Source organism: Eretmochelys imbricata, chromosome 14, assembly GCF_965152235.1.
Source record: "Eretmochelys imbricata isolate rEreImb1 chromosome 14, rEreImb1.hap1, whole genome shotgun sequence".
Taxonomy (NCBI): domain Eukaryota; kingdom Metazoa; phylum Chordata; order Testudines; family Cheloniidae; genus Eretmochelys; species Eretmochelys imbricata.
Window position 1 is genome coordinate 36,661,479 of NC_135585.1, and position 17,542 is coordinate 36,679,020.

Below are 17,542 nucleotides of genomic sequence, written 5' to 3' on the forward strand. Positions count from 1 at the left end.
CCTTTGTCAAGGGACAGGGCCTTTAGTTTTGGGCAGGCCCAGCCCGGCCTGTCCTAATACTTCCCATAGCACAAGAACCCACAGGGAGTGACTCACCCTGGCATCGGCTCCCTTTACCCTGCCCAGGAGAGCGAGGGGCAGCTCTTCTGTGCTGCCTTTTCTCGGCCCCCCTAAAAGGGGACGGACCCCATAGGGAAGGAGTTGAATTCCCCAGAGGTTTCATACTTTGATTCCCCCGGGGTGGCCATAGTTTTGACCACCAGGAAGAAGCAAACTCCCCCCCATCATTTGCTCCTCTCTCCCCTCCCTCATGGACTTGGAGTTGCCCCCTCCCCAAAATCTGAAATGGTGCCCCTGGATCCTCCCCACCACACTGAGCCTCTCCCTCACAGCCTTGAACATGCCCCTCCCCCTTAGCCTCTCCCTCCTCCCCCCTCCATTTGGCCTTTCCGTTCATCATGCAGACCACCAGTTTCCCACCTTTTCAGGCTGGCAATCCCCCCTGCAAAATAAAAAATGCCCCAACGCCCTGAGGTTTCCTGTCCAAGTCAGAGTAAACCTTGTGTCAGTGCTACCGATGCCAGGAGCCTGCACCCCGGCTACAGCGACGACATCGGATCTCGCCAACGCCCCAGGGTTTGGCCACCCCAGTTTCACCCTGGAAATTGTCTTTTCTTTGCCTAAGATTGTAATAAAATTTGCAACACCTCACGCCCACACCCCCTCCCTCCCCTCTAGACTCCACCCATGCCGGGGGCGGGGGTGTCAGGTGTCCTGTCAAAAAACTGCTCCCTGACAGAATTTGCTGCTTAGATTGTCCTGAGCATGCTCGGTAACATCTGCTGAAGCCGCAGTCCTCAGCCTCCCCTTACTTGGAATCAGATTCTGCTGCCTGCTCTTTACAAGGGCTACAAGGGGGCAAAGGGCAGCGGGGCTCGATCCGGTTTTATAGTGGGGGGTGCTGAAAGCCAGCTCATGCAACTGTGTGTTCAAAAGCAACGTGGAAAGGTGCAATTCCCATTCCCACCGCATGGGTGAGCGCAGCTCCAGGATTTGAAATAATGCCAGCTTCCTTCTCACAGCCCCAGCAAACTTTTCACAGAGAAAGCTGGGGGCAGGGATTTCCCTACACCCCCACCCCCAAATTTTCCCAACACCCCCCCCCACACACACACACACAGTTTTGTGAACTAGTTACCTGCAGCATTGCCATTTTTGTGATTGTTTGGAAATTTGAATTGAAATTGAAACATTAATACCCACTTTAAAAGCATATAGAGTGTATGATAAAATATGTGTATCTGAAAAAAATACAATAGATTTGAAAAGTATGAACATGACTAGCTTCCTTATACAGCTGTTGTTTTTGGTGGCGATGTCAGCGCATTCATTTCAGTGAGGTTGGCCAACCTAGTAATTTCAAATGATGATTTGTAAGCAAAGTCTAAATGAGCTCTCCCTGAGAGCTAGTGATGAGCTGGAGACTGGGGGGAAAGGCTTCAGGACCAGATTATATTTATATTCAAACCTAATCTACCTCGGTATCCAGCAAACAGAGCTCTGTTGCCCAAGTGATAGATTTTGGCTGGGGCTGGGTTACAAATCCCTTGAATGGTGGAGGGGGGGGGAATGAAAGGTTATTGTTCTTATTGCATGAGTAAAGGGCAGCAGAACTGTACTTATCCTGCGCTGATTGAGGGCATCAAAAGAGAGGGTGGGGACCTGTCCCTCTCCACTGTTTAAAGACAGAGCTGATTAGGCTCCGTAGAGAGTCTTTTGTTCTGTTCAGTGACCACTGCAGCTGAAATCTCTGATAATCCGGTCTAAGTGCTCAGACCTGCTGTGGGACAGTGTTTCTGTGGAAGACACGGCCCAGCCTGCACTAGCAGGGAGGTTCCCCCACTGAGAGCTGGGTGGAACCGTGAGAGACCAACTCACAGAAGTCACAGTGGCAGGTGGCAGCAGACGGTGACAGCGCAGGGCTGTTGGGGCAGAGCAATCGGGTGAACGGTGGCCTGACAAACAACAGCAGCCAGAGCACTGGACTATGTTTTAGTGACCTTTCTCCAGAAGCTAGATTTGTGACTGGGAAACTTACATCAATATATGTTCCCTAGTAGGCCAAGATTTTTAAAATGCGTTATTTGCCAACGTCATTATCTCACATCATCGCTATCCCAAGAGGTCATTATCTTGGGCAGTTTCTGTACTAAACTTTTTTTTTTATTATAATTATTTTTTATGTAAGAATGGTGATATTGGGTCAGATCAATGGGACGTCCATCTATCCCAGTGTCCTGTCTTCCGACAATGACTATTCCAGGTGCTTCAGAGGGAATTAACAGAGTAGGGAATCTTTGATTGATCCGTCCCCTGTCGTCCACTCCCAGCTTCTGGCGAACAAAGGCTAGAGACACTCAGATTATGATGTTGCATCCCTGCCCATCCTGGCAAATAGCCATTGATGGACCTAGCCTCCATGAACTGATCGAATTCTTTTTTGAACCCTGTTATAATTTTGGCCTTCACAAGATCCCTAGCAAAAAAGTGACTGTGCGTTTTGTGATGAAATGCTTCCTTTTGTTTGTTTTAAACGTACTGCCCATTCATGTCATTGGGTGACCCCTGGGTCTTGCGTTAAATGAAGGGGTAATAACACTTCTTTATTCATTTTCTCCACATCAATCAAGATTTTATAAGACTCTATCCTATCCATGCTTTTCCAAGCTGAAAAGGCCCAGTCTTCTCTCCTCATATGGAATCTGTTCCATATCCCTAATCATTTTTGTTCCCCTTCTCTGTACCTTCTCCAATTCCAATATATCTCTTTTTAGATGGGGTGACCAGAACTACATGCAGTATTTAAGATGTGGGCATGTCATGGATTTATATAGTAGAAGTGGAGGAGCTTGGTTTGCCAGACTGATCAGCTAAGCCAATGCTGACAACCGACATGAAAAGGCTGCCTCTGGACTGCGTTGACATGCAGAAAGCCTTCTAAGCCAGTCCCTGTCAAAGCCAATTTTAGAAGAACTTAAGGAGGCTGTTAAGAATGCTGGAGACACAACTCAGTTTATGTGAACCAACATGGCTGTGGCATCATATTTTCTATTTAAGCATGAGATACCACACACTACAAACTAGAGGCCTATGTTAAGCGCACTGTCACTTGTTAATCCTGAAGTTGGACACTGGTTCTGAACAAGACTGGCAAATGCTCACTATCTTTCTGCAAGAAGCTCATCTGACTCTCTAGAAGCATGCGGTGCAACAGGGAAAGACTCAGGAGCTGAAAAAATGAAGAACTCTCTCACTATATTCAAAATATGAGCATACATGGCTGGCGAATGCACCAATGTAAATAGGCATCAATTATTAAGTCATTGCATATGTTATCTTGATGTCTCTGGTAGGCCAGTAGGTACATTCTAGATGTTCAGATGTTTATAGGAGACACATCAGCTGCATCTGTGACATTTTAGAAGAGTTAAATGCTTGTCAACTGAACCCCAAAGTGATGGCTGCTTGTGCATTTGATGGAGCTACAAACTTCTCTGGAAGACTTAGTGGAGTACAAGCTCTGCTCAGAGAAAAGTGTCACCCTGATCTCTCCTACACACACTGTAGAGGCCATCTACGCCAACTAGCGCTAGTACAAGCTGCAGAATCTCCAAGACATTAAAAAGCCACAAATTTCACAGCTTTTTTATACTCTTTTTTCAGCAAGAGTCCAAAAGGATTGAACATTTTGGAAACAAATAGAAGATACACTGGGATTGAAGTTCAAATGAGTCCAACCTGGGAAAACCTGCTGGCTTTCTCATGAATGATTCTTGGCAGTTGTCTTAAAATTACTGCAACCGTTATGACTGGCTTTGGAAAGTATCCACCAAGAGAGGACAGATCTAAGTAGTGAGGCTGGGGGACTACTTTTGTTACTGAGGATATGTCTACACTACGAAATTAGGTCGCTTTTACAGAAGTCGATTTTTCAGAATCAACTTTATTTCGTCGATTTTGTGTCCCCCCACTAAGCGCATTACATCGGGGAGTGTGTCCACAGCACAGTGGGGAGCATCAATTCTTGGAGCGGTGCACTGTGGGTAGCTATCCCACAGTCCCCGGAGTCTCCATTGCCCATTGGAATTCTGGGTTAAGCTCCCAATGCCTGATGGGGCAAAAACATTGTTGCGGGTGGTTTTGGGTACATGTCGTCAGTGTCCCCTCCCTTCCTCCCTGCCTCTGTGAAAGCAACGGCAGACAATCGTTTTGTGCCTTTTTTCCGGGATTACCCGTGCAGACGCCACAGTACTGCAAGCGTGGAGCCCGTTCAGCTCACCGCTGCAGTTGTGAGCATTGTAAACACCTCACGCATTATCCTGCAGTACGTGCAGAACCTGCAAAAGCAAGCGAGGAGGCGATGGCAGCGCGGTGATGAGAGTGATGAGGACATGGACACGCACTTCTCTCAAAGCACGGACCCTGGCAATTTGGACATCATGGTGGCAATGGGGCAGGTTCATGCCGTGGAACGCCGTTTCTGGGCCTGGGAAACAAGCACAGACTGGTGGGACCGCATAGTGTTGCAGGTATGGGATGATTCCCAGTGGCTGCAAAACTTTCTCATGCATAAGGGCACTTTCATGGAACTTTGTGACTTGCTTTCCCCTGCTCTGAAGCACAAGAATACCAAGATGGGAGGAGCCCTCACAGTTGAGAAACGAGAGGCGATAGCCCTCTGGAAGCTTGCAACGCCTGACTGCTACCAGTTGTAACCCTTCTGCCCGTCAGAGTTGGCAGCAACAAGGGCCGGGTTCGATATCTAGGGGATCCATTCCAAGAACACAATGCAAACCGGCTCGAGCCCCCACCCAGTGACCTGGGACAAATATATACCACCCCCGCTGGGCGCCTCCAAGAGGCAATACTTCCCCTCTCGCAAGCACATAGTCTGAGTGTAGCAAAAGCCTTTTAATAACAGAGAGAAACAATGTGGCATTATGTTGGGGAAACACCACCAACAGGATTCATAACACAACCCATGAGCAAAAAAAACCCACCCCAAGCAAATTGGGGCATGCCCTTTTCCCCTTGGTTCTTGAGTCCAGCAACCCCAAATCACCCAAAGTCCCAAAAGTCCAATGCCTCAAAAAGTCTCTGTCCCTGGTCAGGGCAGCCCCAGAGTTCGAAAGTTTATCTGCGGAGCTTTACCTCCCAACCTTGGTGGAAATGGGACGGAGGTAAGAGGCACCTTACATGTTCTGAAGCTGACCGCCCCATCGCTCCATAGGGGCGCTCCGCTCTGCCAGCCGCCCCACGAACTCCTTCGCTCAGCTCCGCTCCGCTCCGCCAGCCGCCCCACGAACTCCTTCGCTCAACTGCACTCTGCTCCGCCAGCTGCCCCACGAACTCCTTCGCTCAGCTCCACGGCCCACAAGCAGCTCCTGCCATCCATAAACTGCTCCGCGTCGAACTGCTTCACCAGCTGTCCCGCAAACTGCTCCACAATATATCTTCAGGCTCCCCCACTACTTAACACAACACTCAGTGATTTTAGCTCTTAGATAAATTCAGCTTGTAGTAGAGGAGCCCCAGTGCTGGTGCACTGTCAGCCCAAAGTGAGCTCAGCAGCCTATAACGAGACTTCTAATGAAATCAAAATTAGCTCTGATATTCTACAGTGGAGACAGAAGGAAGTGCAATTAGCATGTAAGGCCCTCACCAAGGGGCCCATGCCACCAAGCATTAATACTTGTCCCCAGCCTCTCTCCTCTCACACAGTTTTGGAACCCATGACCCTTCCCTAGCGAGTGCTACTTAGTTGATGGTGAATCCCTCCATCATAACAACAGGCCACATACAGTTCCAAGCACAGTTCCCATAATCAGGGTAATAACAATTTATTCTTCCTGCCCCAATAACAGAGACACTGGGGATCCCACAGCAGCCAAAGTGACCATTTGGGCAGCTATGGTCTCATTCTAGGCGTGGTGGGTGTGCCTATGCAAATGAGATTGGCCCCTGAAGTTCTTTTCCACAACTTGCCACACCTCACCACCAGATGTCAGGGTGGAGCTCATCCTGACACTGCTTACACAGTCAGTTGGGAATTAATTTGGAGTGGGCAAATCAACTTTGGGGGCTGCTGGATCCAAGTAGCCAACGCAATCACTGAGCTGCTGCTACCAACGGTAGTGACTCTGGGAAATGTGCAGGTCATAGTGGATGGCTTTGCTGCAATGGGGTTCCCCAACTGTGGTGGGGCGGGAGGACTGCATGAGCTCGGAAAACATGTCATCACGAGTGTGGATTTTTTGCCTTCTAATCCGGGATAGCCTCTGGGATGGAGATGATAGGGGGAGCGTAGAAACATTTGCACCTGTGGGAGGAAAAAAAGGGAGAGCAGAATTAAAAAAGATACATTTTAGAGAACAAAGGGGAGACTCTTTCAGAGTAAATCAAGCGATTCAAACCACACAGCACATGTTCTTTCGATACAAGGTCGCATTTTGCCTGTTATATTGAGTGCCTGCTGGTTTGGTGTGAGACATCACACGCGGCTGGGCACCAGAATTTGGCTTGCAGGTAGCCCTAGTAATCCCAAGGGGCACGCGGAGTTTGGCTTCTTCCGCCTTCATAACATGTGGGAATGCTTTCCAACTGCGGTGCCCTCCTTTCCCATACCAAGCAATGCCTGGTGGGTTGGCCACTGAAAAGGAGAGGCTGCAGTTTTCAGGTGGATGTGCAACACAACACACACACCCCCCAACCCAATTCTCTGGGATGATCGCTTCACCCCTCGCCCCACTGCGTGGCTATCATCAGCCACACGCAAACAGCTCAGCAAGAACGGGCACCTCTGAATGTCCCCTTGAACAAATTCCCCTATTTCAACCAGGTGACCATGAATGATATCGCTCTCCTGAGGCTAACACAGAGAGATAAATGACAAATGTTGCTTGAATGCGCCCAAAACCCAGGAGCATTCGCTGCCATGCTCTGTGCTGCAATGATTCCAGACGACTTGCTACTGGCTTGGCGTGGTAAAGTGTCCTACCGTAGAGGATGGAATAAGGCTGCCCCACACAGAAACCTTCTGCAAAGGCTTTCAGAGTAGCTCCAGCAGAGCTTCACTGAGATGTCCCTGGAGGATTCCCGCTCCATCCCCAGACACATGAACAGACTTTTCCAGTAGCTGTACTGGCCGTGAATGCATCCCAAGTCTTCAGGGCAAATGAATCACTAAACACACTTGCTTTTAAACCCTTATTGTATTTACAAAGGTTCGCTCACCAGAAGTGCCTTCTCTGGCTTCATGGGTCAGGAGCCCGCCTTGGGAGGTTGTGGAGGGTGTTGGTTGGGCCAGGAATCCCCACGTCTGAATCTCCTCCTCCTCCTGTTCCCCCATCTCCTCCACCTCCATCTCCTCCTCCCCCCATCCCCCAATCTCCACCACCTCCATCTCCTCCTCCTCCCCTCCCCCCATCTCCTCCACCTCCTTCACGTTGCTGCTGTCGGGGTCCTCCTGGAGCTGGGGCTTCGCTGAGGCACTGGCCCCATGACCGGCTGCTGCCCCACATTGACCCCCAGCAGCACCTCCCCTTAGCACCGCAGCAGGTGCAATCCAAAGGCAGAGCACGGCCAGGGGAGAAGGCAGAGCGCACAGAGACTTGTGCTGCTCGCACGGGCAGGAGCAGGGAGGCGAAAACCTCCCCCAGTGACACTGGGCCTGGCTCTGCTGCCATGAGGAAGCCCCGCGGGCTGCGTTGCCTGGGCAGGGGGAGAAGCCGATGGCTCCATCTGCCGCCGGAGTGCCAAAGCAGCCCGAGCATAGACCAACAAAGCCCGGCTCGCACAGGATCGGGGCCCTCGAAGCGGGCTAAAAGCGAGTCCCGCCAGGAGCCCGGCTTCAGCTGAAGCCCGCTGGGCTGCTCTTGCAGCTGGCTCTGTCGGGTCAACGATCCCAGGGCGATCGGCGGGGTCTGTAACGTCGCCTCCAGCTCCCTAGGAGCCGCTCCCAGGATCAAATCAGCCCCACTCGCTAAGAGCAATTTAAAATCAGCTTTTCCATTAATACTTCAGTCACTTTCTAGGGGAAAGTGCTCACTCCCTGGCTGACAGAACCTTTCAAACATCCTCATGTCCTACCAAAGCATTTACAACAAGCTGGGCCCGGCTCCCTAGGAGCGCCGAGCACCGCCCGCAGTCGCGGCCCTAGCCTCGTGGGCCGCTCCACCACTGTGACGACGGGCTCAGTGCCAGCACGGGCCGCGGCCCCTTCTGCTAGGGAGGGACTAACTCCACCAGGACCCAGGCCAGGCTAGAAGGTGAATGATGCCAGGCAGCTCTGCATCCCTGGGGGAGCGACAGGGTCCCATAATATCAGTAGAGGTCAGGAGCCCAAATACCTTGTTGATCTGGGCCTGGGAGAGAGGAGACCAGGAGGAGCCTAGAGAGTGGAGTGTGTGAGGCTGATGAGAGATGGGGACAGGTGTGACACTTGTACCGGGACCCAGAGCTCAAAACATCTGTGACTGGGGTGGAATGGAAGGGGTGGGGTTCCAGCAAACATGATGGACCCCAGATTTCTATAGACAGGCATGTAGAGTGCATGTGTGTCAGCAGAAGGCAAGGGGGTGGGAGGGATAGGTCAGTGGTTTGAGCATTGGCCTGCTAAACCCAGAGTTGTGAGTTCAATCCTTGAGGGGGCCATTTACAGATCTGGGGCAAAAATTGGGGATTGGTCCTTCTTTGAGCAGGGGTTGGACTAAATGAGGTCCCTTCCAACCTTGATATTCTACCTGACCTGATTTCATATTCTTGCAACTGCATCCATGTTTTCTTTAACTGTGGCCTCATAGCAGGTAGGAATTTCCTCCCTCCTGGGAGCGAGTGTAAGTTGGATCTTGCTGGGTAAAGCCAGTTTTTGGCCCCACCCTCCCACACTCCTGCTGCCTAAAGAGAGAACCAGTCTTGCTGCTCCCAGAGCATGAACAAATTCTGAAAAGTCCTCCCAAGGCAAGTTCCTTCCTGACCCTTGTTAGGTTGGATCGTGCCCTGAAGCATGAGGGGTTATAGCCCTTCCCAAATTTTTTAGTGATTGCTAAAACAACCTTTAGTATCTAACTCTGGATACTCACCTCATCCAAATAAAATTATTCTGGGAATCTTGCCAAGTTCTTGGCCTCAACAACATCCTGGGGCAATGAGTTCCGCAGGCTAATTATGCATTATGTAGCAGAGCATTTCCTTTTATAGCATCATCTGCTTTTCATCTAATCCTTTATTCTACACTGATTTTTAAAACCCTGATCCACGGTTTGTTCCTTTCCTGCACAGCTGTGTTCATGGCACACGCTTCTGGACCCAGCTACCTTCCTCCTCCAGTCTCAGCCACCTCAAAGGGAATGATTCCTACCATCAATCCCGCATGGGGCTAACAGTGCCACTCTCGCACAAGGGGCAGGGACTGGCTTTGTGTTCTGGGTTTGTACAGCACCTAGCACAACCCTGGTCCGTGCATGGGGCTCCTAAGAGCTGAAGAAATACAGAATCATAATAATAATAAATAAGGGGGCAGGAAGTCTGATCAGATTCTCTCCTAAGCAGCTGGGAACTTTCAGGCTTATTAATGTGCTAAAGAGACTGTGATGGCTTCATTAAACAAATTTAAAAAAAAACCTTTCAGAATGAACCTGTGGGTATTAAAAGGGAGGTGAATGGCTTGGAAAAGTGCTGTAATTTTCACTCAGTGGCAGGCAGTGGGCATGTGGTGCGGTGCCACAAGAACCGCATGCCCCAGACTGTTAGACACTAACTCCAGACACTGCTAGAACGTGATTCACCGTTTATTTAAAGGGGGGGCTTGTTTCTCGCGGGAGGAGACGGGTTAAACAAGAGAGAGACTCAAAATCAGTGTCTGAAATTTAACCCTTTCCGGGCCTTCAAGGAGACGCAGTTGGGTCACTTATAAATGACTGTGAGTGTTATGGTAGCACCTAGAGCTCAGCTCTTGAGGTCAGGGCTGCATTGTACTGAGCGCTGCACAGAGACACAGTGAGAGACAGTCCCATCCCCCGCTCGAGATCAGGGGCCCCTTATGCCAGGCTGGGGAGCGGGTCCCCTTGCCTCCAAACCCCTCCGCAAATGAGTTGGCAGCGTGTGGAGCTGATTGATCCTTTTTGTTTCTTTCAGAGTAGCAGCTGTGTTAGTCTGTATTCGCAAAAAGAAAAGGAGGACTTGTGGCACCTTAGAGACTAACCAATTTATTTGAGCATAAGCTTTCGTGAGTTACACTCCGATGAAGTGAGCTGTAGCTCACGAAAGCTTATGCTCAAATAAATTGGTTAGTCTCTAAAGTGCCACAAGTCCTCCTGTTTTTTTGTTTGTTTCTTGTTTCAATTCAGTTCCTCCTGTGGGCGGGGGGAGGGAAATGGACAATTCATGAAGTGGAGTCAGACTGATCTTTGAAAACAGCGTGAGAAAACTCAAACCCTGTAACCGCCATTTCTGGGTGGGATCTGGGGTCCCTCCCAGCTGAGGGCCAGGGGGCACAGGAGGAGGAGGAGGGGAGGGTGGCCTGGCGTTGATAGCCATGTAAACAGAGTATTAGGGAAGGTTTCTGGCTGTAACAACCGTAGCACAAAATGTCCACTGGAAACCAAAGGACAGCACATTGCTCATCACAGAGAGCAGGGTTCCCCTTGAAAGCCTCCTATCCCCACACCCAGAGAATGGGCTGCATGCAGAGCAGACTCAGGAAAGGGTTTGGGGAGAACACTGGGGCGGGGGGGGGGGTGAGGAGAGAGATTGAAATTGAGGTGAGGAAAGGAAGGAGGGAGGATTGAGAAAAGGGGGAACAGGAGAAACACAGGAAGGGGACGGGGGAGAGAAAGAACTGGGGTAGAAGCAGGAACTGGAGAAGGAAAGAGAGAGAAGAGAGGAGGGAGAAGAAGAAAAACCAAAAGAATCAGGGAGGGAAGGTGGGAGCAGCCCCCAGCGACTGCGATAAAGAAACCCCAGAGCTGGGAATGAACTCCGCAGTCACGGCCCCTGGAATCAATATGGACCTCTGAGAGGTGAAACACTGATGGGGGGCTGGAGGGTCAGATTGCACCCTTCAGCCTAGCCCCCCTCCATGCACCATGTAACCTAAACCAGCTCCCCACATCTGCCTGGAATCAGGGCCTCAGCCTGCAAGCCCCAGCAGCCTCTCTAGCTCCCCCATTCCCCGCACACTGCCCCCTAGGTCAAGTGGCTGCAACGCGGCTGTAAGCCCATCCTGGGTCTTTGTCCCAGCCCTGCAGCCAGCCAGCCATGGGCCCTGCATAATCCAGCAGGTTTTGGTCATTGCCTGACTGCTGTGTATAATCTGCATGCTCTGGTCCTCTTTGGCTTCTGGCAACCAGCAAGCAAGAAGTGGCCATGAGCCAGGAGGCTCCTATCATGGCTCTAAATCACGTGCTTGACCCCCTGGGTCCTTTACCGCCGTGGCAGGTTGTTAGACACTGCAATGGCCCATGCTGTCTGTTCCCTGCTGCACACGTCGGAGGGGTAAACTAAAGAGCTCGGTCCCCTTTAAGGGATTTGGCGCGCTTTGTGCTAATCTGATCAGTGTCATTACAAATGTCCCGCCACACCGGTAAAGTTTCATTCATTTCAACAGAGGATGTAGTTACGGCTCTTGGTGCCTTGTCCAATCCAGGATCAGTATGCTAATATAGTATATGGCCACGCCCCTGTGTATATTGCAGTCCCCTTGCGGCTGGCTTTTTTCGCAGGTTTTTCCTTGCACTAGTAATGGGGGAAGACATGATGTGTGTGAAGAGGGGAGTTCGGGCTCCCCCCTCTGCTAATGCACAGAGAGGGGGACATGGAGCAGGGACCTGACCTGCAAGGAGTGCTGCAGCCATGGAGTCCCTGCACAAGGTAAGCTGTGATCTTCCTATGGAGCAGTGGCTTGTGAAACTGACTCCCAACCCCCTGCTCTGCAAAGGGGGACACGGGCTTGGGTGGAGATCAGAGGTTCTTTGGGAGACCCTGATATTGCAGCAGCCCTATTGTTGTTTTTACAGCCCCCAAAGGTGGGCTAAAGGGCCTCCCAGGACACATGAATGATGTACTATTATTTGCAGATTTAATAATTTTATTAAGATGATGTTGAAGTAAAAAGAAAACGGTACAGAGTTTAAGCATAGAAGTTTCTGGTTATCAGGGAATAAGGTACAGATTCTCAAGGGGTGCGAAATTCGGTTTAGGAACAGTTGGCGTAAGGAATACGTAATCTGCAATGTTCCCGATTGGGGGTAAAAGCTTAACGGGTCAAAGTACAGACATTGAGATATGGGTGTATATTATTCATATAATGGCTATGTTCAGGTGTGGAGTATAATGAGCGGATATGATGATGAGGATGGATTTACCCTCATTTGGTGGGATTTAATGTTCAGTGATTTATGGTTCCCAGCAGAACAGAGTCCCATTGTGCTCGGTGCTGTATCTGTGTGTAGTAAGAGACTGTCTCTGCCCTGAAGAGCTGTGCTAGGTGCTGTAGAGACACTTAGTTAGAACTGCATGGTCTCTACCCTGAAGCTGGTATGATCCAGTTTCACATGTGTCACCAGGAAAGGGATGAACAAAATACCTGAAAGGAGGATAGGTGTGTTACTGCCTCACTTTCCATAGATACAGGTTTTTTAGGTCTACTTCTGAGTCCTCAGCTTGCCTAATCCCTATGGTATATCACAGCCCCAGTGCATGAAATGCAGCCACCTCTGGGTTGGGGCAGCTGGCAATAGCCGTGCAGCAACGTTGCCCAGGGATTGCTTGCCAAGTACTGAAATATAACTGCCTCTGGGGTTGGGTGCAGCAGCTGGTTGACAGCCATATAGTAACAATGCGCAGCGATCGCTCATCCAATGCCGAAATGCAGCCATCTCTGGGGTGGGACTCATCAAATGTTTAAATGTATATCAACGTTTTTGCAAACATTTTTAGTTGCATTTTTTCACTTAGAACAAACTCAGGTTTTGGGTTAAAGGGGGTGGAGGCATGGAAGAGAGTATGTAGTGAACAAAAGATTCATTTTAAAAGTGTCAGAACAATATTGTGAAACCAGGAAATTCCTATAGTCTTGACAATCTTTCACGAAAAACCCTTGCATTCCAGAAATAGTCCCTTTTCTACAGACAATCCTTCCTTTGGAAAAGATTTCCAACCGTGTCTAGAAATCGCTCCCAGGTCAGTGTCTCTCTGAGTGTGGGGTGCACTCATTTGCCCTCCCCTTCCCCTGGGGCTGTGTATGAAGCACTCGTTAGAGGGGTACAGAAGAGGTATAAATAAAGAGGATTAGGTCTTTAGGAACACACATGTGGAGGGTGTAGGTGGGGGACAGAGATATGACTGATTGTATTGTCCTGAAGCAGTGCACAGCTTCCAAAGATTTGGTGAATGCTTCTCTGGGGGAAGCAGTGAAACTGACGACACTGCAGAGTGCGGTCAGTTCCACAAGGATAAAATGGAGAAATGTTCTGTGTGTTTAACCTCTTTCAATCAGTGGGCTCTTAAAAGGTTGCAAATAATGTCTAGCTCAACCAGAAGTTAGGGGCTTGAGGTCGGAGTCTCCCAGGCATGGTCTTCACTGCAAAAGTGTGTTTACACGAAGATAGCTAACTTGATGTACAATCCTAGTGGAGACAAGGCACTGGTGGCTTTAACCTCTGTGTCACTTGTCCAGGTAAATTCCAGGCTGAGCGTATAGCATTCCTGGACTAGCTACATCAAGGTAAAAGACACCTCTCCCTCACCTCTACTAGTAGTTTACATTGAGTTCGCCAGCTGAATGTAAACACATACTTTTTGAGCTGGGAGGTTGATTTTTTTGTTTTTGTTTTGCTGCTTTTTGGTGGTGGTGGGGGGAGGGCACTGAAGCCATAATAGTGGCATTCTCTAGCCTGTGTTATTTGTATTACTGTAGCACATAGGAGCCCCAGTCATGGATCAGGACCCGATTGTGCTAGGTGCTGTACGAAATAGTACAAAAGACAGTCCCTGCCCCAAAGAGTTGACAATCTAAGTATAAGACAAGAGACAGATGGAGACAGACAGACAGACAGGGGAGTGGAAGGAAGTAATGAGACTGTATTAGTCGGTATGATAGGCAGTGGTCTCAGCACCCCAGGAGACAGGCTGTTGAATTTTTGGTAGACCTCAGGGCAAAGAAGAGCTTTGATTTGGGAATTGGAGATGGATAATGAGGTAGGTTTGCAAATGTTTAAGGGGCTCTCCTCCTGAGCATGAAGGGCATGTGGCAGAAAGCACAAATGGGGTTGTCTGAAAATTTAACAAGTGGGTGTTGCTGGCAGCATGGACCAATTGGAGGTGGGAGTCAACCCCTTGGTAGAGTGAACGAGAGATGTCAGGCTGGGAGAGGACAGTACGGGAAGGGCCTTGAAAGCGAAGACAAGCAGCTTCTGTTTGATGCAATAGAGAAGGGGGAGCCAGTGGAGGGATGCAAAGAGGGGTGACATGGTGAAAGCAGTGGACTAGGAGAATGATCTTTGCAGCTTGCAGCAATATTCTGAATGGATCTGAGCTGGGCAAGAGGGAGAAGAGAAGCATGTGGCGGTAACTGAGATGTGATGTGATCAGAGCCTCGATGGGAATTTTAGCTGTGTGGATGGAGAGGAAAGGCTGTATCTTAGAGATGTTATGCAGGAAAACTCCACAAGACTTAAGCACAGCCCTGGATGTGAGGACCTAGAGCAGAGGTGGGCAAAGAACGGCCCGCGGGCCACATCCGGCCTGCGGGACTGTCCGGCCCAGGCCCTGAGCTCCGGGCAGGGGAGGCTAGCCCCCGGTCCCTCCCCTGCTGTCCCCCCGCCCCTGCAGCCTCACCTCACTGAGCCGCCAGCGCTCTGGCCCGCTGCTCCTACCGGGCGGTGGGGCTGCGAGCTCCTGCTGCTCTGAGCAGCGTGGTAAGCGGGTGGGGGGGGGGGGGGGGTTGGATAAGGGGCAGTCAGGGGACAGGGGGCAGTTGGATGGGGTGCAGTTTCTGGGGTGGGCGGTCAGGGGATGGGGAACGGGGGGGTTGGATAGGTGTGGGATTCCCGGGGGGGGGCTGTCAGGGAGCAGGGGTGTGGATAGGGGTCGGGGCACTCAGGGGACAGGGGTTGGTTAGGGGATGGGGTCCCAGAGGGGGCGGTTAGGGATGGGGGTCAGTCAGGGGGTGGGAAGTGGGAGGGGGCGGATAGGGGGTGGGGGCCAGGCTACTTGGGGAGTCACAGCCTTCCCTACCCAGCCCCCCATGCCGTTTTGCAACCCCGATGTGGCCCTTGGGCCAAAAAGTTTGCCCACCCCTGACCTACAGAGAGGTGTGAGTGGAAGATGACAGGTTATGGGCCTGAGTGACAGGCAGGATGCTGGCGTTGTCCACAGCGATGGAGAAAGGAGGTAATAGAGAGGGCTTGGACAGAAGGGGAGAGACAGAGAGCTCTGCTTTAGCCATGTTGGGCTTGAGCTGACAGCTCGGTAGGCACAAGGAGATGTCCCAGAGACAGGCTGAGGTGTTCATTTGGCCAGCAGGAGATGGGGCTGGTGCAGAGAGGCAAATAGGTGAGTTGTCAGCATCGAGAGGGGAGTTGAATTTGTGTTTACAGAGGAGACAACCCAGAGAGGAGGGGCAGAGGGAGAAGAGAACAGAAGAGGGAGGCTGGCCATAAACCATGTCACATTTACTGTTTTTTTTTTCAAGACCTCCCCCTTCCTTGTCACACATTGTTATACCGAAACAAACCATTAAGGACCCTCCCCACCCCATGTGTTTATATACTATTTGGTCAGCCCCAGGGGACCAAGGACAGAGCCTGTGGAAGGGCCCCAGAGATGGAAGGAGGGGGAAGCAGCGATCAGAGGGGTGGGGGGAGCAGGGGAGGGCAGAGGGAGGACAAGATTTCAGGAGGAGGGCTGGCAGGGCGGGCAGGCCAGGGAGGGCGAGGACTGAGCCCCCATCGGAGCTTTGCCCGGGGGCCAGGCGGACGCTGCTCGGGCACCAGGCCAGCCCGGGAGGGAGGGGGAAGGTTTGTCGGGAGTGGAGCGGCCGGGAGTCCAGGGATTAAATGGAGCTGGGGCTGAGGGCGGGGATCGGCCGCTGTTGTGGTGACACCCGGGCACAGACGTTTCCGCTGTTCAGACCCAGGTGGGAAACGAAGCTGGCGCAGTGGTCACAGGGAAGCCAGTTGCTCTTCGGTGGCTCTGTGGCTGCGAACTCACCTAGCGGGATCTGGCTGCGAGCCCGCCTGGCTGGTGGGACCTCAGCTCCTTGCCCCGGCTGCGGCGCCGGGCGCTGTTCGCGTGGGTGAGACGCTCCGGGTCCCAGGGGTCCCTGCCCGGGCCGCGGGTGGGTGGGTGCTGCTGGCTGCTCGGAGGTGGCTCGCTTTCTGCGCGGTGGGATTTGCGGGCCAGTTCCAGCCACAGCCGGGCTGGGGCGAGGGGGGACCACGGGCCGGAATGTGGGGGGGGGGGCTCGGGCGGGAGCCCGGAGGGGGAGGGGCTGGGGACCGAATGGGCAGAGGGAGGGCTCAGGACCGGAGGGCTGGGGCTCGGGGCTTGGGCCCGAGTGCGGGGTGGGGCTCGGGCGGGGGGGAGGGCAGCGCGGTGGCGGGGCCCGGTTCGTGGATGAAGGGTGGGGATTCTGGGCAAAAGGGGGGTGATTCGGGGGGCGGGCCCCGGGCTGAAGGGCGGAGGGGGAGGGGGTTCACATGTGTCACCAGTCAAGGGATGAACAACATACCTGAAAGGAGGATAGGTGCCTCAGTTTGCATAGATACAGTTTTGGAGGTGGCAGTCAACACCTTGGGACGGTGAATGAGAGATGTCCGGTTGGGAGAAGACAGTACGGGAAGGGCCTTGAAAGCGAAGACAAGCAGTTTGTGTCGGATGCAATAGAGCAGGGGGAGCCGGGTTAAATGGAGGCGGGACTGAGGGCGGGGACTAGCCCTTGTGGTGATGAAACTTGGGAACCGAAGTCTCAGCTGTTCTCTTAGGTTGGCTCTGATTGGCTGCAAACTTAGCGGGTAACGGGGTCAAGCCTGGCTGGTGGGACCTCAGCTCCTTCCCCCGGCTTTGGCGCCGGGCGCTCTTCCCGCGGAGTGAGACGCTCCCAGTCCCCGGGCCGGTGGGTGCTGCTGGCTGCTCGGCGGTGGCTCGCTCGCTGCGCGGCGGGGTTTGCGGGCTGGTTCCAGCCACAGCTGGGCTGGGGCGAGGGGTGACCGCAGGCCCGAATGGGGAGGGGGCGGGCCAGGTACCCGGAGGGGGGGGGCTGGGGACCGAATGGGGCGGGGCTGGAGGGCCAGAGGGGGAAGGGACCGAATGGGGAGCGGGGCTCAGGGCTGGGGACCGGAGGGGGAGGGGCTGGGGACTGGAGGGGGAGGGGCTGGGGCCCGAATGGGTGGCGGGGCTCGGGCTCGGGGCTGGGGACTGCATGGGGGCGGGGCTCCGAATGGGGGCCGAGCTCGGGCGGGGGCTGGGGACCAAATTGAGGCGG

The 17,542-nt window shown here is 52.4% G+C and overlaps 1 protein-coding gene across 1 annotated transcript in view; it reads left to right on the top strand.

Annotated features, from left to right (window-relative positions):
* The window catches only part of LOC144273992 (uncharacterized), a 552,201-nt gene that overhangs the window by 277,067 nt on the left and 257,592 nt on the right, over positions 1-17,542 (top strand). The gene's annotated exons all lie outside the window — the stretch shown is intronic.